Source organism: Piliocolobus tephrosceles, chromosome 1 (assembly GCF_002776525.5).
Source record: "Piliocolobus tephrosceles isolate RC106 chromosome 1, ASM277652v3, whole genome shotgun sequence".
In the NCBI taxonomy this organism is placed as follows: domain Eukaryota; kingdom Metazoa; phylum Chordata; class Mammalia; order Primates; family Cercopithecidae; genus Piliocolobus; species Piliocolobus tephrosceles.
In genome coordinates, this window is record NC_045434.1 from 15476662 (window position 1) to 15502901 (window position 26240).

Genomic DNA, 26240 nt, shown 5'->3' on the forward strand with positions numbered 1-26240 from the left:
TGATGAATCACGTTATTGATTTGTGTATGTTGAGCCAACCTTGCATCCTAGTAATGAAGCAGACTTGATTATAGTGAATTAACTCTGATGTGCTGCCTGATTTGTTTTACTAGTAGTTTGCTAAAGATTTTTGCATCTATATTCATCAGTGATATTGGCTTGTCATTTTCTTTTTTTGTTGTATTTCTGCCAGGTTTTGGCATCAGGGTGATGCTAGCTTCATAGAATGCATTAGGGAGGAGTCCCTCCTCCTCAGTTTTTTGGAATACTTTCAGTAGAATTGGTACTAGCTCTTCTTCTTATGTCTGGTAGAATTCAGTTGTGAACCCCTCTGATCCAGGACTTTTTTTGATTATAGGCTTTTTATTACATATTCAATTTCAGAAATCAGTATTGGTCTGTTTAGCATTTCAATTTCTTCCTGATTCAATCTTGGAAGAGTGTGTGTTTCCAGGAGTTTAGCCATTTCATCTAGATATTCTAGTCTGTATGCATAGAGATATTCATAATAGTCTCTGAAGATCTTTTGTATTAAGATCAATTGTAATATCATCTTTGTCATTTTTGATTGTGCTTATTTGGATCATCTCTCTTTTTCTTTGTTATTCTAGTTAGTGGTCTATCAATCTTGTTTATCCTTTCAAATCAACTTTTGATTTCATTGAATCTTTGTATGGATTTTGGGGTCTCGATTTTGTTCAGTTCTGCTCTGATTTCAGTTATTCCCTTCCTTCTGCTAGCTTTCGGGTTAGATTGTTCTTGTTTTTCTAGTTCCTTTAGGTGTGATGTTATGTCATTAAATTGAGATATGTCTAACTTTTAGAGGTAGGCATTTAGCACTATGAACTTTTCTGTTAGCACTGCTTTTGCTGCATCCCAGAGATTTTGGTGTATTTTGTGTGTGTGTGTGTGTGTGTATGTATGTATATATGTACATATGTATGTATGTATGTATGAGACAGAGTCTCGCTGGAGTGCAGTGGCACAATCTTGGCTCACTGCAACATCTACCTCCCAGGTTCAAGTGATTCTCCTGCCTCAGCTTCCCAAGTAGCTGGGATTACAGGTGTGTGCCACCACACTCAGCTATTTTTTATATTTTTGGTAGAGACAGGGTTTCACCATGTTGGCCAGGCTGGTCTCGAACTCCTGACCTCAGGTGATCTGCTTGCCTTGGCCTCCTAAACTGCTGGGATTCCAGGTGTGAGTCACCATGTCCAGCCTGTTTTTATTCATTTAAAAGGAATTTTTTTCATTTTTGCCTTAATTTCGTTGTTTACCCAAAAGTCGTTCAGGAACAAGTTTAATTTCTATGTAAGTATGTGGTTTTAAGAGTTCTTCTTGATATTGATTTCTGTTTTTATCCCACTGTGGTCCAAGAGTATGGATGATATTACTTCCTTTTTTTAAAATGTATTGAGACTTGCTTTATGGCTGAGCGTGTGATGTGGTTGATCTTGCAGTATGTTCCATTTACAGATGAGAGGAATTGTATATTCTGTAGTTGACGGGTGGAGTAGTCTATAGATTTATGTTAGGTCCAATAGGTCAAGTGTCAAATTTAAGTCCAGAATTTCTTTCTTGTTTTTTTGAGACAGAGTCTCGCTCTGTCGCCCAGGCTGGAGTGCAGTGGCCGAATCTCAGCTCACTGCAAGCTCCGCCTCCTGGGTTCACGCCATTCTCCTGCCTCAGCCTCCCGAGTAGCTGGGACTACAGGCACCCACCACCTCGCCTGGCTAGTTTTTTGTATTTTTTAGTAGAGACGGGGTTTCACCGTGTTAGCCAGGATGCTCTCGATCTCCTGACCTCGTGATCCGCCCGTCTCGGCCTCCCAAAGTGCTGGGATTATAGGCTTGAGCCACTGCGCCCGGCCCCAGAATTTCTTTGTTAGTTTTCTGCCTTGATGATCCGTCTAATGCTGCCAATGGGGTGTTGAAGTCCTCCACCGTAATTGTGTGGCTGTCTTAGTCTTTTCGTAGCTCTATAAGTACTTGTTTTATGAATCCGGGTGCTCCAATGTTGGGCGCATATATATTTAGGATGGTTAAGTCTTGTTAAATTGAACACTTTATCATTATGTAATACCCTTCCTTGTCCTGTTTTACCGTTGTTGGTTTAAAGTCTGTTTTATCCGATATAAGAATAGCGACCCCTGCTCCTTTTTTGATGAAAGGTTTTCAGTTTTTGCTGGAATTCAAGGGAAAATCTTTTAGAGCTAACCTAGTTGAATGTGAGTTGTAGTTTCTATCACAAGTTCTGTGCCATTTTTAGCTTCTTTAGCAAACTTAACCAAGAGTTTAAAGGGTACAAGTTAATGAGATTTTAGAGTTTTGCAGTGCTTTTTCTGTCTGTCAGCTCCTCATCACAAGCAGTGCTTCTTAATCTAGCACAATAAATGTTCTGGTCCCATCTTAAATCAATTATATCTTGAGGCATAACTAGCCACCACAAGACTTCATGGTTTAGAATAGCAATGCTGTACTATTTCCCACTGTTACATGGGTTGGCCAGTGGTTCTGCTGCTGCTGTCACCTGGACCACTTGAGCAGTTTCATTCAGCAGGTAGATGAGCCAGGCTGGGAGGTCTAGAGGCTGGCTGCCAAACTTGGAGCCTTGGATCTCCTCCATGGGACCACTCAGTCTCCCAGGGGCCAGACTAGGCATCTTCGCAGCCAGGTGGTGTTTGGGTTTGAAAAGGGGAAATCTGAACACTTCAAGGACTCTTATGGCCCAGCTTCCCAGACAGGCACTATGTCATTTCTGCCACATTCTGGTGGTTAAAGCCATTCCCAAGGACAGCTCAGAGCCTGGGGGTAGAAAAAGTGACTCTGCCACATTTGCACAGTGGTATGATTACAGGGAGGCATTATTTGTCAATATTACAACATACCAGACTCCTCGAACTTCATCAGATGAAATACAGAAGGAGGCTCAGAACTGACAGATGTAGCCATCCCCAAGATAGAGGCAGAGATTATGTGAGACAAGACTGCCCAGGAGGATCTCTGCTGTTGCTCATTGATATCCCTTGTTCCTGCCAGCCACAGTAGGAATATAACCGGGTGATAAGGGTCACTTTGGCACCATAACAACATCTTGAGAAAAAAATGACAGCTCCCCTGCCCCAATACCCTCACTCTTAAACAATACTTTTTTTTTTAACCCAGTTCAATTGTAGTTGGACACAGGGACTTCAAAAGAGCACATCGCTTGACAAAACCTAAATCATACTTGTATTGTGGGAAGACTCCAGTTAACCTAAAATAGCTGTTCTGTTTTATGTCTCTTTGCAACATATAGTGCAGTATTCCTAGGGAAGGTCTGTTTTGTTTTATCTCCTTGGACATTTTAGAGTCTTCTTTTCAGCATTTTCCTTTTCAGTTTCTTGTTTTCCAAAATAACTGGCTTTATTTTGGTCAAATTTAATCTACTTCATCCCAACCTGAGGCAGTCAAAATATAGATGGGCTTGTTCTCCCTCCTGAAGTCTACTGAAGCCATTAGTGGAAACATGAAGTGTTCACAGGATAGACTCTGACTCTTTTCAGAAAATGAGAAATACGCTCCAGAGGGGAGGCAAGCTCCCCAAGGCTGTAGACCAAGAAAGTATCCTATCTTCCCCTCCCTGAAAGGGATGCGTTTGTGTCAATAAGAGTTCTTGGTCATGAGCTACAAAACTCAAGTCTAGCTAACTTAAGTAGAAGAAGGATTTGTTGGAAGATGTTGCAAAGGGCACAGACTTCTGAAAAGGCTAGCAAAGCAGGCGTTGCAGCTATTGGACAAGAGCCAAGTCTAAAATCACACTACAGCTGTGAAGGAGTCACATCTTGGCTGGTGAATCCAGACACTGGCATCATGTCATTGATACCATGAGCCTGGATACTGGACACTGCTGCTGCCACGGCAGCTACCCCCAGAAACTGGAGGAACACCTCCCTTCCAGAATGCATTCCACATAACCTTGCTTCTTTGTGTCTGCAGCTTGTTAGTCAATGCCTGATGTGGGTTTAACAGATTCACAAAGCCAAGATTTCACGTGTGTGCTCTAGATGGAAGGGAGCCCGGGAAAGAAAGTGTCTGACTCTCCAGTTTCTCTGATGGGAGGTGGTGACTGCCTATCCCTGAGAGTCACAAAATGGGTAGATTAATTGAAGTAATGCTAGTTGCTGTAACTATTAGGCCCCAAATTTCAGTGGCTGATGCAACAGACGTCTGTTATACATTCATATAGAGTCCAATCAGTGAGTGGAGGTAGTCGGGGAAGGGGATGGTTTCATTCTGCACTACCAAGGATTCAGGCAAATAGAAGCTCTGCCTATTCCCTACCACATTGCTTTCAAATCCACCTTGGACTTCAATACCAAGCTGGCAGTAAGTGGGAGATTGCATGGAAGATTGTTATGAGCTTGGCCTAAACCTGGGATACATCATTTCCTTGTACATTCTACTGTCCACAATTGACTTGACTACAAAAGAGGCTAGGAAATGCTATCTAGCTGAGAACCCAGGAAAAAAAGTAAAAGGCTTTGGTGAACAATTAGCTAGTTCTGGTGCAGTACATAATTGCCCAAACCTAGAATAGGGGCATAGATCTCGGATAGCCCAAAAGAATGATCAAGGTCCATGGCACATCCTATTTCTGTTGTCTGGTACCATAATGAATGATTGATACAAATTCTATATCAAGAATACAAATGGGATGGGCACGGTGGCTCATGCCTGTAATCCCAGCACTGTGGGAGGCTGAGGCGGGTGGATCACCTGAGGTCAGGAGTCTGAGACCAGCCTGGCCAACGTGGTGAAACCCCGTCTCTACTAAAAATACAAAAATTAGCTGGGCATGGTGGCACATGCCTGTAATCCCAGCTCCTCGGGAGGCTGAGGCAGGAGTGCTGGGTTTTGATTAAAAGGTTAATATACACTGCATTTTATTTATTGAGGTGGGAAGAAACATCAGAAACAGTTGAGAGACCAAGAAGTGGGTCTTCTAGGGATGAGGAGGCCTTCTGCTGGGTGACTTTTATAAATGGCCAAGAGGGTCTTTTTCTCGTTGGGGACACTGAAGAAACGGTAGGCTGTGCACCCGCATTTTGACTGTTCCCATCACAAGAGGTCAGGTGTGGAATTCTTCACTTGTGGCATCATCACGTCAGTGCTCAAAAGGTTTTGGATTTTGGAGCATTTAAGATTTTGGATTTTTGAATTTGGAAAACCTGTAGTATGAATGCTGGGCAGCATGAAACACTCACTTGAGGTTAGTGATCATTATTTTAAAGAGATCTGTAAAGATTAATTACTGTGTGGTTTTCTCTAAGCCACATTCAACATTGTGGATGTAGGCATGGAAGGGCAGAGTTAGAGTTAACCAGGACTGGTTGAACCAAGTGAGTGTCATGAAGCTGAGAATGTATTTAATATGTAAAGTTGTGACAATTATTATAATACTTGGCCATGGAGTGTAAGCTGAGGATGAAGGGAAGTGAGGGGGTGAAAGAAGTAGGAAACAGGACCAATGGGAACGGGGTCTGGGAAGGGTGCAAAGATTGCTGAAGTTGAAAGATTAGAGGAAATGAGCTGGAAAAATGAGGTGGTTACTGGAAAATGGGATGTTTCAAACTGATATCTTTAGAGGGAAAGCTATTTTTTGATAATCAAACTCTAGGGTTATCACCCTGGGAATGACTGGCTGAGGTTGAGGGGAAGATGAGACCATTGCAGGGGTAGAGATTGGACCAGGCACCAAGATGTTGGAAAAAGCATCTCTATGGATATTGACATCCCCAGGAGTAATGGCAGGAGGCATGGTGGAGAGAGTGACTGAACCAGAGACACAATCTTTATGGAAGGAGTGGGAATGAACAGAGAGGCCAACAGGAGATGGCAACGAGATGGAGCATGGGATTAGGATGAGAGAATGGCCTGAGAGCATCAATGAGAAACACAAGGATGTCTTCCAGTGCTGACCAAGTGGTGAGAGGCATGTATGAAAGGACTTTGAGATTTGGATGGGTGAGACAGTTAAGTTCGGATCAGAAAATGTGATCTATAGAGAAGCAAGGAAATTAGACTGCAGGGAATCCCGGGCTTCCCATAGCAAATGACGTGAACTGCATGCAGTAAAGCAGCATTCTCTCATGGGAGGATGAAGATGATCCTGTAGTCTAAGGCTGGGTCACCTGCATGGAAAGCTTTGAGGTGACTGAAACGAAGTTGATCTAGGCATGGAGGTATGCGTGCATGATCCTCATTAGTGTAAGGCTGCTACATTTTTCTCATGGTGAGATCTGTTCTCCAGAAATTGTCTTAGAGGAAGTAGGTCTTAGGAAATAGAAAAGAGTCATCTAATAAGATGAGTTTTTGGAAAGCAGGAGAAAAACAATGATACTATAAATGCATGGTGTTATATGGGCATTTTCCTTTTTAATTATTTGTGTAACTTTATTTCCTCAACTTACTCATTTCTCAGTATTTCCTTGTGATGAGTTATACAGCATTTGTATATATTTTCTACATTTCCATCAATCAAATATTTACAGTTTTTGCTCATCTAATAGTTCAAACAAAAAATAATAGAGATTACTTTGTTCCTTTATTTAAAATAAAGTTGTAATGAAAGTTAAATTTGTGTTTGAGTGTTTGTGTTGATCATGAATCTCTGAGGTCAGGGCCTTATCCTTAGTGTCAGGTATGTGACCATATGGTTGGCAATCAATAAATGTTTTCTTGATAATAACATAATAAATAATAATTTGAAAACCAAAGCCAGTTTGTTTTCAATAGCCTTACAAAGTTTATGCATTGAGGTTTTTCTATTCCTGCGGACTATGAAAAGTTAACTAAGTCAGACTCTATTAGACTGTGAGCCCTTCAAAGGCTGGGGCTTCATGGCTTATTCATGTAGCTCTCCCCAGTGCATTGACTGGCTCATGGTAGGATGCCCAGTAAATATTGGTTGGATGAGAAGGTAGACAGTTGCAAGTTTCTTGAACACCAAGTACATGCCAGGTACCACTTTAGATTCTTTACTTATATTATCAAAATATTCCTTATAACAGCTCTATAAAGTAAGTAGGTGCTATTACCCAACTGTCAACATGAGAAATCTGAGCGAATGAATTTAAGTAAGGTGCCCACGGCCACACAGTCACCAGTGGTAAAGGAGCATGAACACCTAGATGTGACTGACCCCAAAGTCCACGGCCGATATAGCAGACTCCAGTCCTTGAGAGGGAGGGAACAAAGGGAGGAAGGTGGGTTAAATAAGGAGAGAATATGAAATAAAAAAATGATTAACCATTTCGGAAAGTATTTTTGGTTGTTGAAATTAAACAAATAAAAGTTGGTTTTACCAGAATTCATTCTTAAAGGCTATTGTGGTAGCACCTTTGTAGGTCACTTCTAACAGCTGTTTGAATTATTGGCTATCTGAGCAATTTTGCTTTCAGTGTTCATTCTGCAAGACTTAATTAAAGTCATGAAACCTAGATGGCTCTTGTAGAATGAACACTGAAAGCAAAAGGCACAATTATCAGTATGTAGCTACACATTACCACCACGTCTGGAAAATATCAAAAAATAGGATTTATGTTTCTGTCTGTGTGAAATGTTATCAGCCATCTCATAGTTTGGCTAACACCCCATAATCACTGGCCTGTGGGGACATTTAAAAATATCTGTGTAACTGAATCTTATCTAAAGCAAATCCAACCCAAACGTTTATCTTAGCTGGCTAATCCATACAGAGGGATAGCTTTCCCACTAATCTTGGAGTTATCTAGAATTTTCTCTGCTCTATGACAACATTCAGGTCATTAGCAAATGCTTAGTTCTTAGGTCTGTATAAATTGAGTAATCTGTCAAATTCCTTGGTTCCAAACTTACCCATACAATAATGAGTTATCCATTCAGAATCCCTGACCACGTATTTTTCTTCATTGCAAATTGTGTGACCTGTTAATAGGAGAGACGAAGCCATGTTTGTCTAGATAGCGAATCTGGGAAGAAAGAGGGCTTCTTACTGAACGTAAACAGGGTCTGCATATCTTAACATTCAGCACTCAAAAATAAATTCATGGGAGCCAAAAAAGATAATACAACTTTGAATTAAATATTCTTTAATTAGAATATTTATTCTAAGGACTCTTCTGAGTAGAGTTGAGTGCATTAGTTTTCACATCTTTAAACAGGGCAGGAGTAGTGGGAAATCGTATCACTTACAGAGATAACTATCATCTATTTCAATGTTTCTTATTCTTATGCTTCTAAACTGCCCAGTGTGAGTTACAATGTGTATTTAGTGATTTGGTTAATTTCATTTTCTCCCATGAGCTGGTTGAAAATAAATAAATTCAGGAAACCTTGGCTTGTAATTTGTCAAGCCTCATTAGACAGTGTGTGATAAAAGAAGAATACTGATTTTAAATTCAAAAGAGCAGACCCTTCCACAAGACAAGTCTCTTTTGAGAATCAGTGCCCTGGAAATTACGTCTGCATAGCCAGGTTGATGTGTACATCAGATAAGATACTCTGAAGCATTCCTTTTTAAATTGATAAGTGTCACATAAATACATAGTGTTGTGAAATAGAAATTCTGTGAAAAACCAGTGCTGTTTCATTTAAAGGTATTATAACACATTTAAAATCTAGCTTGCCAGACAGGTCACAAAACAAGTTTTATTCCTATGGGCAGATCTTAAAGAATATGAAGTTCCTTGGGATGTAAAATTGTTACAATGTAAAATCTGTGCTAGGCTCACAAAATCAAACAAGTTATAAATTATTCAAACCTACTTTTGTCTTTTTTCTCAATTGCATACTGGGCCAATACACTTCTAGGTTCCCAGTATCACATTAAAAAGACACTGAAGGCCAGGCACGGTGGTGCATGTCTGTAATCCAAGGAGGATTATATGAGGCCAGGTGTTTGAGACCAGCCTGGGCGACATAGTGAGACCCCATCTCTAAAAATAAAAGAAAAAAGGAAAAAAAAAGAAAAGAAAAGAAAAAGAAAATTAATTAGGTAGGTGTGGTTGTGCCTGCCTGAGGTGCCAGCTACTCCAGAGGCTGAGGTGGGAGAATGACTTTAACCCGGGAGTTTGAGGTTACAGTGAGCTATGATTGCACCTGTGCACTCCAACCTCGGTGACAGAGGCTGACCCTGTCTCTACAAAATATAAAATAAAATTTAAAAGACACACAGGTCCAGTGTTGCTGAAGGACTGGAAACTGGAACTAGGGGAGAAGTTGCCACTAAGGTAATAAAGAACTGAACTCATTCAGTGGCTCAACAAGCTGATCCTATTTGTTGTTTTGGTTCTTGTCTGTGGCCTTAGTCATGTAACTATACTATTAGCACTCTGTTTCCCTGTCTTTAAGATTGGATTAATCTAAACAGAATTGATTACCAAGTGAATGTGTGACACTTAGGGAATAGCACGTGCCCAGGACAGCTTCTTAGTGATGGTAATGATGGCAGTAGTGGTGGCTCATACAGTGTCTGCCAAAGAGAGAGACTCAGTCTTTCTGTGTCTGGCCCTGGTGGTTTCAGGGAAGCTGATACCTCCGGAAGGTGAGTCTTTGCTATGGCAGGGAAAGCCCTATTCGTCAGAATCAAAATTAAACAGCAATCGAGAGAAGGATTGTCCATTGATTTACTTCGTTGAGTAAATAAAATCATTTTTACCTCTCCCTACGGGCTGATTTATTAGAAATTCTAGTATTTAAAACTGGAATAAGAAATTTTAAGTTTGCAACTATAATCCAATGGATAGAAAAATAAATCTTTTAAGACCTAGAATATCTCTACATGAATTTTATTTCTATTGCGTGATCTTAAAGAAAAAGGAGGCTCCTTGAAATATAAAATTCTTTTTTTTTTTTTTTTTGAGACGGAGTCTTGCTCTGTTGCCCAAGCTGAAGTACGGTGGTGTGATCTCGACTCTCTGCAACCTCTGCCTCCTGGGTTCAAGTGATTCTCCTGCCTCAGCCTCCCAAGTAGCTGGGAACACAGGTGTGCACCACCACGCCCGGCTAATTTTTGTATTTTTAATAGAGACGGAGTTTCACCATGTTGGCCAGGCTGGTCTTGAAATCCTGACCTCAAGTGATCCACCCACCTTGGCCTCCCAAAGTGCTGGGATTACAGGCATGAGCCACCGTGCCCAGCCTGAAATATAAAAATCTTACAATTCTTTCCTTCCACAAATTAAATATAATGAGGTCTAACAAATGCAGAGATGTCCTCTAAGAGCAGGTGGATGGGAATAGATGACTTGAATGTTCCTTCAAGCTTATGTTCTAGGATTCTGTCCCTGGAAAATGAGTGTGGGTAGAAGAGGAGCTGAGAAAGTTCCTCCCTGCCATGACATGGAAGCTGCAGGAGAAGTTTGTGGGGCAGGGAGGGAGGGTGGTGGGCCCCACTGTGACCGTCTTAAAAATGGCAATCACTCAGAAACATTTTAAAGTCTTTTTTTGACATTATTTCATTTGGTCACAAAGCAGCCTTTGATGTAACCAGCTGGCAAGAGGCAATACAAATTTAGAATTCCAGCTTTAAGAAAAATGTTACGGGGGCCCTCGTCCTGTTAATATCTCTACCACTGTACATGCAGGAGGATATTAAAAGGGACTATCAAGGAACCTCGCTGGGACTGAGCCCTGTCTCACACATCTTGTGTTCCCAGCCTGTAATGTGCACTCAGGGCTGTGGAAGTGAACTGCTCAGAGCTCAGCAATGGCCATATCTGATGGTCTCCTCCTTTTTGTAGCCCTGATCAATTCAGGAATAACCTTATGTGACCACAAAAGGAAATACATTTTCTAATAATCCAACGTAAGTATCCCAACGTTTGTGCCTATAAGTCCCATCTGTAGTTTAAAAAGCACGGGCTAAGCTCTACCTATGTCTAAGAATGTCCACTTTGTGAGTCAGGGTCTGATTGTGCTCTATGGGTGGTTTGAGCTTTGTTCCTTGTCTAACATCCCCTGTGGTCACCTCACAGCTAGGTATATGCAGAACACCAGCCCAGTGCCTGGCATGCTGCAATGGCTAATGAAGGCAATGATCCTTTTAAAACTCAGCTAAAATAAATATTCAGCATATTTTTGAATATTTACAATGTTTTAAATGTAATCATATTGATGAAATTTTGGATTTTTTTATGAATCCAGTTAGATTCCTTTTTGTAGAATTCAGTTTGATTTTTGGGAACAAAAACTCGTATTTGTTTCTCAAAGTACTCATATCAGTTAGGAAGGGAAATTGAAGGACCAAGAAGCCCAATCTTGAAAATGTGTTGTGCATTTCGGCTTTAATCGCAATGTTCTCACTGGAAGGTTGTAAATCATCCCAACCTTTTCTTTCAAAGCAGCTTTTCTGGTGCAGGGGACCATGTTTAACATCCCTTCAAAGTCCCATTATCTACATGTTTCCTCTTATCTCTTGGTAAACAGCCTGCACCTTAGTTCTGGTCCCTATCACTTTGTTCCTGAAATGAGACTGTGGGTGGCTGGTTTCTCCATCACTGGTCTGTTCCCCTTAATCCCAGAGGCTTCAGGGGAATTTTCTTAAGTACAGCTTTCCTCATGTTTCCTTGTGACTTGAAAATCTCTTTTACCTGCCTGTTACTTACAGAATTAGGTTCAGATGTCTCCAGTTTGATCTAACTCTAGCTTTCCTTCCACTCTCCCACTCTTTATGGATCCTGTCCTCTGGCCCAGGCCTCCCAGCCAGGAAGGTACCTCTCATGAGGCCTTTTGGGATGTAAGAGAAGGGAATATTTTGGTTTGATTTTTGGTTGCTGGACCTTCTGTTCAGGTAACCATTCTTCAGTTCCCAACTTTCCCAAGAGAATGCCAACCCTGCCTCCGTCTTGGCAGGTGTGTCTACCAGCCACACAAGTTAGCTACAATCCTGTGCCTCTCAGAGAGAATATGTTAAAATTCACTGCAACTCGCTACATTAAGAATTGTCAAAACTAGATGGAGAGAAGTTGTCTTAGTACAGGTTGCTGCATCAACTATACCATAGACTGGGCGGCTTACACAACAAACATTTATTTCTCACAGTTCTGGAGGCTGGGAAGTCCAAGATCGGGTGCCAGCAGATCTAGTGTCTGGTGAGGGCCCATTTCCTGGTCTGCAGACAGCCATCTTTCTGCAATGTCCTCACATAGCAGAGACAGAGCAAGCTCTCTCATGTCTATTCTCCTGAGGGCACTACTCTTATTCATGAGGGCCCCACCCTCATAACCCAATCACCTCCCAAAGGCCCCAATTTCTTGTTTGTTTGTTTGTTTGTTTTGGGGACGAATTCTCGCTCTGTTGCCAGGCTGGAGGGCAGTGGCATGATCTCAGCTCATTGCAACCCCAACTTCCCAGGTTCAAGTGATTCTCCTGCCTCAGGCTCCCAAGAAGCTGATACTACAGGTGCCCACCACCACACCCGGCTATTTTGTATTTTTAGTGAAGATGGAGTTCACCATGTTGGCCAGGATGGTCTCAATCTCTTGACCTCATAATCCACCTGCGTCAGCCTCCCAAAGTGCTGGGATTACAGGTGTGAGCCACTGCGCCCAGCCAGCCCCACCTTTTAATACCATCAGCTTGGAGGATAGGGTTTCAATACAATAATTTGAGTGAGACACAAACATCCAGTCCATTGCAGAAATTATACGTCTCAAGGATTTCCTGAAAGGTATCCAGTTCTCCCAGTCCTCAAGAGTTTCTAGAATCTACTCTTGGATGATGCCAGGTCTCTGGAGAGCCCCATATGTAAGGCTGACTTGTTTTGACTACCTATAGAAATGCTTTTGCTTTATTGCACTTCGACCATATTCTAGCGTCCTGCACTGTGAAATATTAAAACAGCCCGGCAAACCTTGTGCTTGCACTTATTGTGCAATGTTATTAAGGATGTTGTTCGCCATATTGCACAATGTCCTCTTTATGAGGATCCTGGGGATATCATCTCTCTGGTGTCTTTGCCAGAAATAGCTATGATCCTTCCAAGGAATTAGTTTGTTTTTGCCTTAAAGACACAAGAAACCATTTATGTTTTCTTTCTACATTGGCTTCTGGAAAGCCCGGAGTGAAATCTGTGGATCACTATTAGTAAATGTACTGGGTATCCTAGAATGCAATTAGGACCCTTGACTTTGTTTCTGTATTTGTATTTGTCTTACCTCTGATTTGCACTTAAATTTCTTCACTTGCTTTCATACTATGTATACCTTTTAGATTAAGTTTATTCCTTCTTGAAATTAGCTGGGAATAAATAAGTCTGGCTGGGCTTGGCATTGGTAGGTGTGACAAAGGTGTGACAATGCAAACACAGCTACAACTAAAGGTGCCAAGAGTCAGTTTCGATGGAAATACCAGACAGAGACAGCCTTGCCAGCTTGACATTCATCTCTGCCAGGACTGCAAAAGGTCACACTGTGTGGGCGGGTTGACCTTCAGCGTTTCCTCTGGAGGGAATATACTTCAAACCTTCTGAGTCTTCCTGGGAATATGGCCTTGATTTACATTTGGACAACACAATTAGTGCATTTTCCAAAATTACTGGGTTTTATTATTTTCATATTCTTTTTTAAATATGATCCTGAGTGTGACTCTTTCATTCCTAAGAGCAGATTATCCAAGACTCACCTGAACTAAGCTTTTCAACGGTTGGCAGCTATGATATATCTGTCAAGTCTAAGCCATCCTTCATGGCAAACTGTTTCCTCAACTGCCCTTTCACCAATGTAGAGACACCCACATGTTCCTCATAGTCTACTGTGCTATTTCACTCAGATGGTTAGAAATTCAAATTCTCCATCTTCTCACATACACATAGACACACACACGTGCATGCATACACAGACCACAGACTCGCACACATACTCATGCAACCAGCCCTCCCAGTTTAATGAAAAGGGGGAAAAAAAAGCCTTGGCTTTCAGCTCAATGTGATAAATGGTAGAACAGGATAGAAGAATAAGGAAGGGGAAAATTGGAATGCACATTTTTGAGGTCTGCTGTTTAACCAGTTTTGCTAATTTCTTCAAGTGAAAATCCTCCTTTATGCTTTTTCCTTGTGTAATACATTTCTGAAAACTGTCGGCTGGGCGTGGTGGCTCACGCCTGTAATCCCAGCACTTTGGGAGGCCAAGGTGGGCGGATCACCTGAGATTGGGAGTTCAAGACCAGCCTGACCAATGCGGAGGTTTAGTAGAAACCCCTGTCTCTACCAGAAATACAAAATTAGCCAGGTGTGGCGGCGCATGCCTGTAATCCCAGCTACTTGGGAGGCTGAGGCAGAATTGCTTCAACCTGGGAGGTGGAGGTTGCAGTGAGCCAAGATCGCACCATTGCATTCCAGCCTGGGCAACAAGAGTGAAACTCCATCTCAAAAAAAAAAAAAAACGAAAAAGAAAGAAAGAAAAGAAAGAAAGAAAACTGTCTTATTTCCTCCATTGGAAGAGAATTTCTTCCTCAATTATGTTATTAATGTACAGCAAGCCAGTGTTAGTGTGTCACTGTGGCAGATTGAGACCCCACCCGCCCTGGAGCCTAGGGTCTGCAGTCCAAGAGTCCCAGTGTGCGGAGCAGTCAGGTTATGGTGGTCATTACTCTCTGGATGCCCCACTGTTTATAGTCCAGTATGCATTTCCATACATCTTCACCAGAGGGAAGAAACATTTTATATCATTTTATATCGTAGAATGAGTTAAGAGACCCTTGAAATGTTTGGGAAAAAAAAAGAATGCTTTCAGCCAAAAGCCAAAGCAAGGAGGTCTGGCAGAAAGACAAATGGAATCCGAAGATTTGGGATCAGGCTTTAACTGTCTCCCTTTTTATGTGTGGAACCTGCTTGGCTTTTCCCCTTCCTGACCTGGACTCCTATTTCATAGACTGCTATCCTAATAGCTCTGAATGTGCAGTATGATTTGAAGGTTGTAGTTTTCCATCTCTGGCATATTATGGTGATCCTACTCCTGGGTTCTATATAGAGGCTTGGTCTAAACATAGCCTTTCTTTATCTGCCACCATATGTGAGGTAATACAATATACTGCTATGGAGTTCCTCAACTGGTGCCTGTTCAGACAGAGATCTGGAGAAGAACTGTTTTATTTGTCCATTCAGTCATTGCATCAACAACTTTGTTAGCACCTACTAATTACCAGACACTGTGAACAATGATATGAGATCCCAGAAAAAGTGAATAATGAATAGGGGTGGGAGTGGGTGAAACGAAATGTTTTGTGTTTCAATTAAGTCTCCAAAGACACGTAGAAAGATTCAAAGACATTCTTTTGGCCATGACTGAATAACCAGTACTAAAATATTCTTACTATCATAAACAATTATAAAACTGAAAAATTACATTAACCAATACTTTGCAGATACTGGACAACAGGCAGTTCAGGGCCCTTATCATTGACAGAAAGGAAATACACAAAATGAGCTTCATAACTGCCTCCACTTTCTTTCTAGAGGTGCTTTCTTGTTCACAGTATAGGAAGCTGGAGCCCAAACAAAGCACTGTGGTCTTATTGAACTAGGGGGATAGAATCTGAGTCCTGGGCCACTGAAGTATCTGGACTTTGTAGGTCAGAGTACCAGACAGGAGTGAATTGCAAAGAGGAGCTGCAGAAATCTGCATGGAGATCCCCTTTCATGATTAGATGGATATTAACCTGCTCTTGTGTAGGCATAGCCTGACAGAGAATGGTAACTGGAATGACGTGATATAAATAAAGATTATGTAGGCTACGCAGTGCTGAGAAATGTAGAGGCTCCAAATAGCCAGTGAGGACACCTTGTTGAACATCTTGGGCGTTCAGTTGAGACCCCGAAAAGACCAGGCTTTAGGAGTAGAGATATTATCACCCCAGAATAAGGACTACTATGGACCTTCCCAGCCAAAGATTTAAAACAAGCTTTAAAAGGATCAAGCTGATAACCTGATGGGCAAATAAATTAACTGCCTGACAGAACATGACTCTTTTAAAAAGGAAGACAAAAAGTTCACACTGCCAGGACTATAACATCAATGATATCTAGCATATAACAAGAGTTTCTAGATATGCAGAGAAGCAGAAAAAAGTGACTCATAACCAGGAAAATGAAACTATAAATAGAAATACACTCAAAGATTTTAGAGTTAATAGAAAAAAAGTTTCCACCAGGTAATCCTGTGTTTAGGATTTCAAAGGAAAAATGATCATAATGAATGAACATATGGAGAATATTAATAGAGAGGAAAAGTATACCAAAAACTTAAAATTCTAGAACTGAAAAAATACAATGTCTGAAATAAAAAATTCAGTAAATGGGCTTTTAACAACAGCAACAGAAAAGATGAGTGAACTCAAGGCTATAGAGACTATCCAATCTGATGCAAATAATGAAAAGACTAAAGAAAACTATAGAGACCCAGTATCTTGTGAAACAATATCAAGTATTCTAACATATGTGTAATTCGAGTCCTAAATGGAGAAGTGTGAAATAGGGGTGGAAAAGCAACTGAAGACATATTATCCAAATTTTTTTACTTGATGAAAAATATCAATCCATAGATCCCAGGATCTCAATACATCTCAAGCAAGACAAACACAAAGAAAGCCAAACCTAAATGTGTAATAATCAAATTTCTGAAAATTAAAGGTAAAGAAAAATTATAAGCGCATGTGAGATTTGTAATCGTCATCTTACCAAGAGCATGAGAGAGTTTAAAAACAAACATACATTATATAGAGAGAACCAACAGTGTGAATTTTCTCTGACTTATCAAAAGAAATAATGCAAGCCAGAAAACAATGGAATAATTTTTTTAAGTGCATAAAGAAAAATCAAAAACAAAAACTATCAACTCATAATTCTACATCTAGGAAAAATATTCTTCAAGAATAAAGACAAAATTAAAATATTTTCAGATTTAAAAAAGCTGAGATAATCACCAACTGACATGCACTATAAGAAACATTAAAAGGCGTTCTTCAGGCTAAAAAACAATATTAGATGAAGAATCGATTCTACACAAAAGAATGAAGATTGTGAGAAATGGCAAATATATGAGCAAAGATAATTTTCTTTTTAAAATATTTTCGAATTGATTAGGCAAAAAATTATAAGAATGTATCATTGGGTTTAAATTACATGTCGAAGTAAAATGTTTGACAACAATAATACAAATAACATGAGAGGATAAATATTCCGTTGTAATGTCTTACATCATTGGAGGACTCATGAAATTGATTCATAGTAGATTGTGATAAGATAAAACACACATTATAACCCTTAGAGAAACTGCAAAAATAAAAGAGGTATGGCTAAAAAGCTGACTGAAAATAAAAAGTAAAATACCCAAAGTTGCTCAATTAAAAAGTGACCGGGCCGGGTGCGGTGGCTCACACCTGTAATCCCAGCACTTTGGGAGGCCAAGGCGGGTGGATCATGAGGTCAGGAGTTTAAGACCAGCCTGGCCAATATGGTGAAACCCCATTTCTACTAAAAATATGAAAAATTATCTAGGTCTGGTGGTCGGCACCTGTAATCCCAGCTACTCGGGAGGCTGAGGCAGGAGAATGGCTTGAACCTGGGAAGCAGAGGTTGCTGCGAGCCGAGATCTCACCATTGCACTCCAACCTGGGTGATAGAGCGAGACTCCATCTTAAAAAAAAAAAAAGAAAAAGAAAAAGAAAAAAGACTGGAAAGAATACAAATTTAAAAAGTTGGAAAAATAAAAACAAATAGGAAAATAGTAGACTCTCACAACAAAAGAGAGGCGTTTTATAAATTTTCTAGCAGCTATGACATAGGACATATTATTTTAATGCAAAGCAGATGAAGAACTACCCTACCAGTCTAAACTACGCCCATTAACCTTTAATCATTTGGATCCCTTAATCCTCTAATCATTGGATCATTAACATTCAAATATCCTGGAAGACTGGCTTATCTGTATTTTAAGAGGAAGCCAGACCTGTATTTTACGTCAGTTCTTTGACCATTCGTTCGAGCTCCGGTTTTCAGCCTCTTTCTGGGCTACCTTGTAGCAGTTTGAGGGTCAGTCATCAGTTTCTGCTTGGTTTCAAAGATCCAGGAGAAGCTTAGTGTTGTTCAAGATGCAGATGGACCCATCACAGCAGTTTAATACAACCTCCATCCCGGAGTCTTCACAAATGCTGACCGAAGAAAATTCTCGGGACGATTCAGGGGGCTCTGAAATCTGTTCCGAGATGTTGATAAAGAACGTTAGTGAGCTCATTGTTCAGTTCCCACCTATGAGTGAGAACATGCGGTGTTTGGTTTTCTCTTCTTGTGATAGTTTGCTAAGAATGATGGTTTCCAGCTGCATCCATGTCCCTACAAAGGACGCAAACTCATCCTTTTTTATGGCTGCATAGTATTCCATGGTGTATATGTGCCACATTTTCTTTTGACTATCAACGCTAGTAACGAACCCCCTTCCCCTCTACCAGAAGATTCACGCCATCGAGTGATAGATGGAATTGCTGCAAGAGCAACAATCCTCAGGGAAATCAGAGATGACTTGCTTTACAGGAGGAGAAGAGTAAGAACATTGCTGTCTGTGCAGAGAGAAAGGATGGCAAGATTCAGATACATGTTACTCGGCAGAGTTCGTACGCATGAAAGAATACTAACAAACACTGGGCTTAAGGGAGTTAAGAAGGAATGAAGACCGTTCAAATGTCCCTGCAGTTTCTGCGTGTCTCACGGATGGGATCCTTCTGAGAATGCTAGAATAGGGAATTATGACACCAAGCCACTTCAGCCATAAAACTTGTTCTTGCACCTTTTCCTTCTTGCTGGTAATTTTATATAGCAGGTTGTGAAAGCTACACTATGCTGGTATAGACTATACACCAATAATATTAATGAGTTCTAGGATGTATTTTTCTTCTTGTATCTTTTTTTCCTACTATGAGACTAGTAATTTGTAAGGGATATGTGTCATTTGAATGTATTTGAATAACTTTAGCTTTACTGTTTGATTTGACCCAAAGACAACGTAAGTATTCCCATGTGTCTTAGAAGCCCAAAGTCAGTGAGATGAAACCCAGCATCAAGAAACTGAAGCAAAGTTACTTGTGGATAAAGAAAGCATTAGGTAGTTTGGCTATAGCATAATAGCTAGATTTTCTGGCTTTCAAAAATTTGCATTGCAATCACAGCAAACTTATTTTTACAGTTTTCAGTACAAAAAGGTGTTTATATAGAAACAATAAAGTTGACATTTGAGTACCTTTTAAAAAAAAGAAAATAGTAGACTTTCACTCAGTTATATAAATAACCACATTACATGTAAATGGATTAATTGCTATAATTAAAAATTGGAGATCATCAGACTAGATAAAAAAGCAAGTCCTAACTACATGCTGTTTACAAGAGATGTTTTAACTATAAAGATCTGGAGAGTCTTAGGAACCCTCACACCTATTTTGCTTTGTGCTATTTAAAAATAAAAAGATAGAAAATTATATTCCTTACAAACACTAACTATAGGAAACCTGGATTAGCTTTATTAATATCAGACTTCAAGATGAGGTGTATCACCACATTAAAGAAGGATATTTCATAATAATTGAAGAGTTAATTCATCAAGAAGACATAACAGTCCTAAATGTGCATATACCTAGTAATAGAACTACAAGAAGCAAAAACTGACTGAATTAAAAGTAAAAACAGAAAAATCTACAACTATCTTTGAACACATCAACACTATACCTTCAGTAAATGATAGAAAATGCACACAAAAATATTAGCATCTAGAATGTTTGAATGATACTGTCAATCATTTGAAACTAATTGACATTTATGGAACACTTCACGTAGCAACAGCAGAATACAGATATTTTCAAGAGCACTTGAAACATTCACCTAAATAGGCCATGTGCTAAGCCATCAAATAACACTCAATAAATTTCAAGAGATGGAAATAATAAGTGTTCATTCGCCAGTAACACTGGAATTAAACTTGAAACTTACAAAAATTTGCATCATAAAAATTCCCCAATATTTGGAAAATAAGCAACACACTTCTAAACTCATGAGTCAAAAAAGAAATAACTAAGTTAATCACAAAATAACTGAATTGAATGAAAACAAAACGCAGCATATAAAAAATGCATGGGGTGTAACTAAAGCAATGCATAGAGAGAAGTGTACAGCTGTAAACATTTATATTAGCAAAGAAGAAAGGTTTAAAATCGAGATGTGAGCCAGGGTTTGGCAAACTAGGGTTCATGAGCTTACAATGGCTTTTACATTTTTAAAAGAAGAGGGGAAGGGGAAGAAAAAGAGAAGCAGGAGGAGGAAGAGAGGCAGCTGCAATGGAGACCATATGTGGCCCACAAAGCTTAAAATATTTACTCTCTGGCCCTTTACAGAAAAAAGTTAGTGACCCCTGACATAAGTTTTTACCTAGTACTAGAAAAAACTGATGATGGTAAATCCAAAGCAAGTAAAAGGAAGAAAATTTTAAAGATAAGAGTTTGATGTCTATGGTTTCTCTAGAAAATAGAGAAACAATAGAGGAAAATTAATGAAACTAAATGATGCTTCTTTGGAAAAATCAAGGATGCCAACTTTCACCACTTCTACTCAGCAGCATACAAGAGATCGTAGCCTGTGCAATAAGGTGCCAAGAAAGATAATAAAGTCAAAAAGATTTTTTAAACTTCTAGAAATCGTTGCCTACATTCACTGTCTCTGCTTCTTCCCCTCCTGTTATTTCTTGAATTCACTCTCATGAGAGTACCCCTCCCCCACCATTCCCCCACAACCTGTCTTGCAAAGATCACCGTACACCTCCATACTGCCAAATCTAACAGTTAATTCTTCATGTAATTTGACCTGTAAGCATCATTTGATGGAACTGATGTTCCCTCTTCCTTTAAACTTTTTTTCACTTGTCTTTTGGGACTTCCTGGTTTTCTTTCTAACTCACTTGCCATTTCTGTTCTATCACTTTATTGGAATCTCTTCACCTGTCCAACGTTTAAATGTTGGAATGCTTAGAGTTTATTTCTTAGACCTCTTCTCCATGCTCTCTGTACACTTTCTTGCTAGCATATAGGTGCTTTGAAATAGCCCCTACATGCCAATAATTCTCCTAGATTTTATAAATCTCTAGCCAGGACTTGTCCCCTGAGCTCCAGATTCCTTAATCCAGCTGCCTCCTTGACATCTCCATTTTGATATATTAGGCACTTAAAACTTAACATATGTAAACGTAAATCCCTGGTCTTCCCTTCATTCTACCCAAAGGCTGGTCCTCCTGCAATCTTCCTCTCCTCTGTAAATAGTAATTTCATTCTTCATCCTGCTCAGGACAGAAACCTGAGCATCATTCTTTTCTCATCTTTTCAATATCCCACGTCTAAACTCGTCAACAAATCTCATCAGACTGCTTTCAGATATATCCAGAATCTAATCATTTCTCACCACTTCCTCCAACCACCCAGGACCAAGTCATCATTCTCTCCCATCTGGGTTAACTAACAGCTTCACAATTGATGCCCTGGCTCCCACTCTTGTTCCCTTGACAGTCCTTTCTCTGGGCAGCAAGCCAGAGTGGTCCTCCTAAGACATAAGTCAGACTACGTATCTTTTAAGCTAAAGCCATCCAACTGTTCCTCTAACTCATTCTAAGTAGGATCTGCCCCTAGCTATCTCTCTGCTTCATTTACTGCTTTCCCACTTGTGCCCTCTACTATAGACTTTCTTGCTGCTCTGGAACATATAATAAGTATGATCCCACCCCAAGGCCTTGGACATGGTCTTCTGTCTGCCTGGAAAACCCTTCTCTCAGTTATCTGCGCTGAGTTCCCCCCAACCTCCTTCAGGTCTCTACTGAGACATCCCAGGGAGGCCTTCTCTGAGCCCCTATTTAAAATAGTTATTCCCACCCTGTCATTCCAGTCCTTTTTTTGCTTTATTATTTTTTTGCCTGTCTTCTTTAACTTAAACTGATAAGCTATACAAGGACAGGGATTTTATACATTTTTTTCATTGCTGTATTCACAGTGCATTGGGTACACTCAATATTTGGTGAATAAATTATTCACTAGCTCATCAATTTGTTTATTTATTTGTTTGTGTGTTTACTGAATTTCTACCTGCCAGGCATTCCCCTTAGGGAGCTCACAATCTAGTAAAAATAATAGGAACAACTACCATTTTTGTGTGGTGACTAATCAGTTTGCATATGCCATTTGATTTCATCCTTACAATAGCCTATTTTACAGATTAGGAAACAGCTTGCACCAGTTAAATGAATGGACTAAAGTCAAGTAGCTAGTATGTACTACCTTTTTCAAAACCTGTTTGTCGACTACTGCCTCCCACTGAAATGATGTTCTTCTGTGTTGACATTTAGCTCATAGCTCCATAAAAATTTTTAAATGGTTTAAATATATTTTCTACAAAGACTCAGAATGAATGTGCGTGAATAAGAGAGTTCATGATTATGAGAATTACTACTTCTTTGGGGGACTTATTTGAGAATACACAAATTTCCTGATTCCTCGACTCCTTTCAGCCTCTTCCCCTCTGATGAAGCCATGGGGAAATCCATTGAAGGGAACATTCTAACATGCCTTCTCATCAAACTGCCTTCACATTTGTGCTCGGCCAGGAACCTACTGCCAGCAGAGGGAGGTGGAAGCCATCATGGAGGGCGATGAGGAGGACAGAGGCTGCTGCTGCTGCAAACCAGGCCACTTGCCCCACCTGCTGTCCTGCAATGCTGCCTTTCACCTCCGCTGGCTCACCTGGGAAATCACGCGGACGCAGTACATCCTGGAGGGCTACAGCATCCTGGACAACAACGCGGCCACCATGCTGCAGGTGTTTGACCTCCGAAGGATCCTCATCCGCTACTACATCAAGGTATTGCTCTGTTTCCCAAACACCTGTCTAAGGCAGAAATGCTAGGATGGCACAGGAAGCTCTGAAAAAGCTCTGTCGAAAGTCTAAATTTTGAGCCTCTCATCCTCAGCTTCCGAATTGGAAGCCCAGCCATCTGGGGAACTGTCACTTTTGGAAAAGTCCTAGAGGGCTTTGCTTTATTAACCTGAGATTTGTGCCCTGGTCATATCCTAAGCTTAGGCATCAATAGGCAGTTCTTTTTCTTATCTAGGTTTTCTTTGTCTCTTCTACCACAGCATGGTTTCCTTGTCCTGATGATGAGGACAAATGTAAATGTCCTAGAAATATTACTAAGCCTCCATGTTTGAGTTATAAGGGTCAGAGTAGATGCTCTGCACAGTGTCCACTTTAGAACCAGAATTATATTTTAAGTTCATAAGGAGAACTCAAAAAGTAGCTAAACCATCCAGTCAGAATTGATTGTGACAGCCTTTCCTCCTAACTCACATGGAGAATAATAACATATTTTTTCAGTTGCTCAGTGCCTACTTCTGCCCAATCTGTGTTTAACCTTAGAAATCATGGCAGTTTGGAGTAAGTCTCCTGGAAAACAAGTGTGGGACCTGCCTGAGGATGTGTAGTGTTCATCGGGGCTGAGGTGTTTTCTGAAGGGGAAGGGGCAGGCGAGGGCCGTGTGGCGGAGGAGATCTTCGCTGTGGGTCCTGTGCTGGAGGTTTGGGGGGACTTGGCATGGTGGAAGTCCTGGATGACCCACAGGTATGCGTCACATCTTAATGCTGTTCAAAAAGAGGAAGCTCATCCATCGGAGACCACAAAGGCCCCTGCCAGTGTGCTGAGACAGGTGGTCCAGCAGAAATGAGGAAACACAGAATGGAAAGATAACATGGCACCTAAAGTTTTAACCAGCTAACAAACAAAGGGCATTGAGAAATTTGGAATAAATTCAGGCATGGTGGCTCACTCCTGTAATCCCAGAGCTTTGGGAGGCCAAGGCAGCAGGATTGTTTGAGCCCAGGAGTTCAAGACCAGCCTAGGCAACATAACAAGACCCCATCTCTACAAAAAACAAAATGAAAAATTAGCTAGATATGGGGTACACACCTGTAGTCCCAGCTTCTCAGGAGACTGAGGCAGGAGAATTGCCTGAGTCTAGGAGTTTGAGTCTGCAGTGGGCTGTGATTGCACCACTGCACTCCAGCCTGGGTAATGGGGATTCCCGAAATTCACAATAGCTGCTGAAGCTACGTGGAAACAAAAGATAGTCAGGGGATAAATAACTTTTAGATCTCATCCCCCTAGGTGATTGCTACACAAAATGTTTGCAAAACCCTTTTCTGTGGCAGCATATTTACAACAGATTTAGCCGTTTGTGCTTGCCATCTTTGTGTGTGCCAGAGGTGCAAAACATTATATTCAAATGTCATACAAAACTATACATGTTTCGTCCAACCTAATGTAAATGGAGGAAGATTTGGGAAGCATACCAGGGAGTTATGGCCTATCTTCTATTTCTAAACTCTAGGCAAACTCAACATACCAGTTGTGTTAGATTTGGCAGTGAGCCATGAAATAAGAGTGGCATGCATGTTAGAAGCTTATTTCTCTCGGACTTTGATGATGGTTGATCATCAACCATCTTCCAAATTTTGAGTTCCACAATTTAAGTTACAGGCTTTAAGGGATAGAGGAAAGGACATAGAAAATGAAGACCAAGGGCACGCACCAGCTATCTGTTAAAGAGGTTCTAGGAAGCTGCCCAGTATCCTCCCCACTGTATCCCGTCAGCCAGAACATTGTCACATGCCACCCGGAAGAGGGTCTGGCAAGTGTACTTTGGGCAGCCATGAGCCCAGAATGAAATTGTACGTTCACGGAAGAAGGAGAAAGCAGATGATAAATGGTAACTAGCCATCTCTGTTTTCTCCCTCAACAAGGAAAGTGTCGCTTGAGTATTTCCTTTCGTTTTCAGGAGGCAGGACGGGGTGGTTGCATGAACAGCTAGATCCAGGGACTGACTAAACAAGAGGACTCACAGGCCAGTGAAGCAAGTGGCCGGAAGGGGGCAGCAAGGACTAACAGTGTAGGTCTGGCCAGGCCATGTAGATAAGCCCTGGAGTTGACATCTTCCTGTTGCCTCAAGAATTAGACTAGACTCTTTCATCTGCTACCCTGAGACCTCCACTGTTGCTACTGGCTGTGTTTCCCACCCCTTCCCCCATCTCTCACTGTTTTGTGTACACACTGTGCACACACTGCCTGTGCTCCCTGCCCCACGCGCTTGCACACTGCTCACTCCTCCTGTAGGGACCCTCCTCTCCCTCCCACATGCCCGCACCTTCTCCTCCAACCTCAGTTCCGACAGCTCTTCCTCACCAGCTGGCTGCCCAGTGCTTTCCTGCCCTTCAGGGCTATGGCCGACATTCACCCCCCCTTCCTCTGCAAACCTTTCCTGCTTCACTTTATGGGAATTCCCTAAACAGAGAAGCCACACCTGAGTCCTCTTTGGGTCCTCAGAGCTCTGCTTGATGACCTGTATATTGCATGGCCCAATTTGTTTTTCTGTACTAAATGAACAAAGGTTCCAGGGAACATAGATTTGGAGTCTGGGCCATACAGTCTGGACAGAAGAGATCCTAATTCAGGCAAGGGTCTGCTGGCTTGCTACAGGCACGGGTGGTGGGAATGGGGTTCAATATTGAGCCACATCCCTGTCTTTCCGTGAGCCAGACATGTGGACAGGCCCGACCCATCACCATGGGGCCAGCAGATCACCATGAGTGGGAGAGAAGGGAGGAGTAGTGAGAGTGAGATGCCCTGTCTGGGTCCATCCTCCCTGGACTAACCCTGTTGGTTTTTACAGAGGCCTTGGGGGTTCCATGACTGGACCAGGTTTTTGATGCCTTCTCTCCTTGGACGGCTAGTTGATACTCACCTTTCTTTTTCCTAACTGCTGGAAATGTGCCTCCCAGGCCCCTAGATGATTTCTAAGATGACAATTTGCCATTGGACAAATCCAGGATCATGTGCAAATGGAAGGAGGCTCAGGAGGGCCCCCCAGAACCTGCTGGGTAATAGCTGGCTTGTGGGGAAACAATGCCTTCCACTCTGTTTTTTAAGAAAGGAGAGTGAAGGCAAAATGGGAGTTGCAGGTAGGCTAGGAGAGACAGGCAGTGCACAGGTGTGCTACCTATCATGGCGCCTCTCACAAGCCAGAGCCAGAGCAAACCTGGAACAGACTCCCCTCCTCCCCCGCGAGCTAGATAATTACACATCCCCATGTCCTACCCACACATTCAAATTTCATGGGCCTGGGCTGGGACCCAAGGACCTTTTTTTTTTTT

General features: G+C 41.2%; 1 protein-coding gene and 1 pseudogene across 1 annotated transcript in view; both read left to right on the forward strand.

Annotated features, from left to right (window-relative positions):
- Positions 1 to 26240, forward strand: part of PCNX2 (pecanex 2) — a 275321-nt gene that overhangs the window by 245156 nt on the left and 3925 nt on the right. Inside the window, exon 24 of the transcript XR_002732387.2 lies at positions 22646 to 22899. The gene's annotated coding sequence lies outside the window, so the exon portion shown is untranslated. The remainder of the gene's footprint in view (positions 1 to 22645; positions 22900 to 26240) is intronic.
- LOC111545262 lies at positions 18117 to 18863 on the forward strand (annotated as a pseudogene).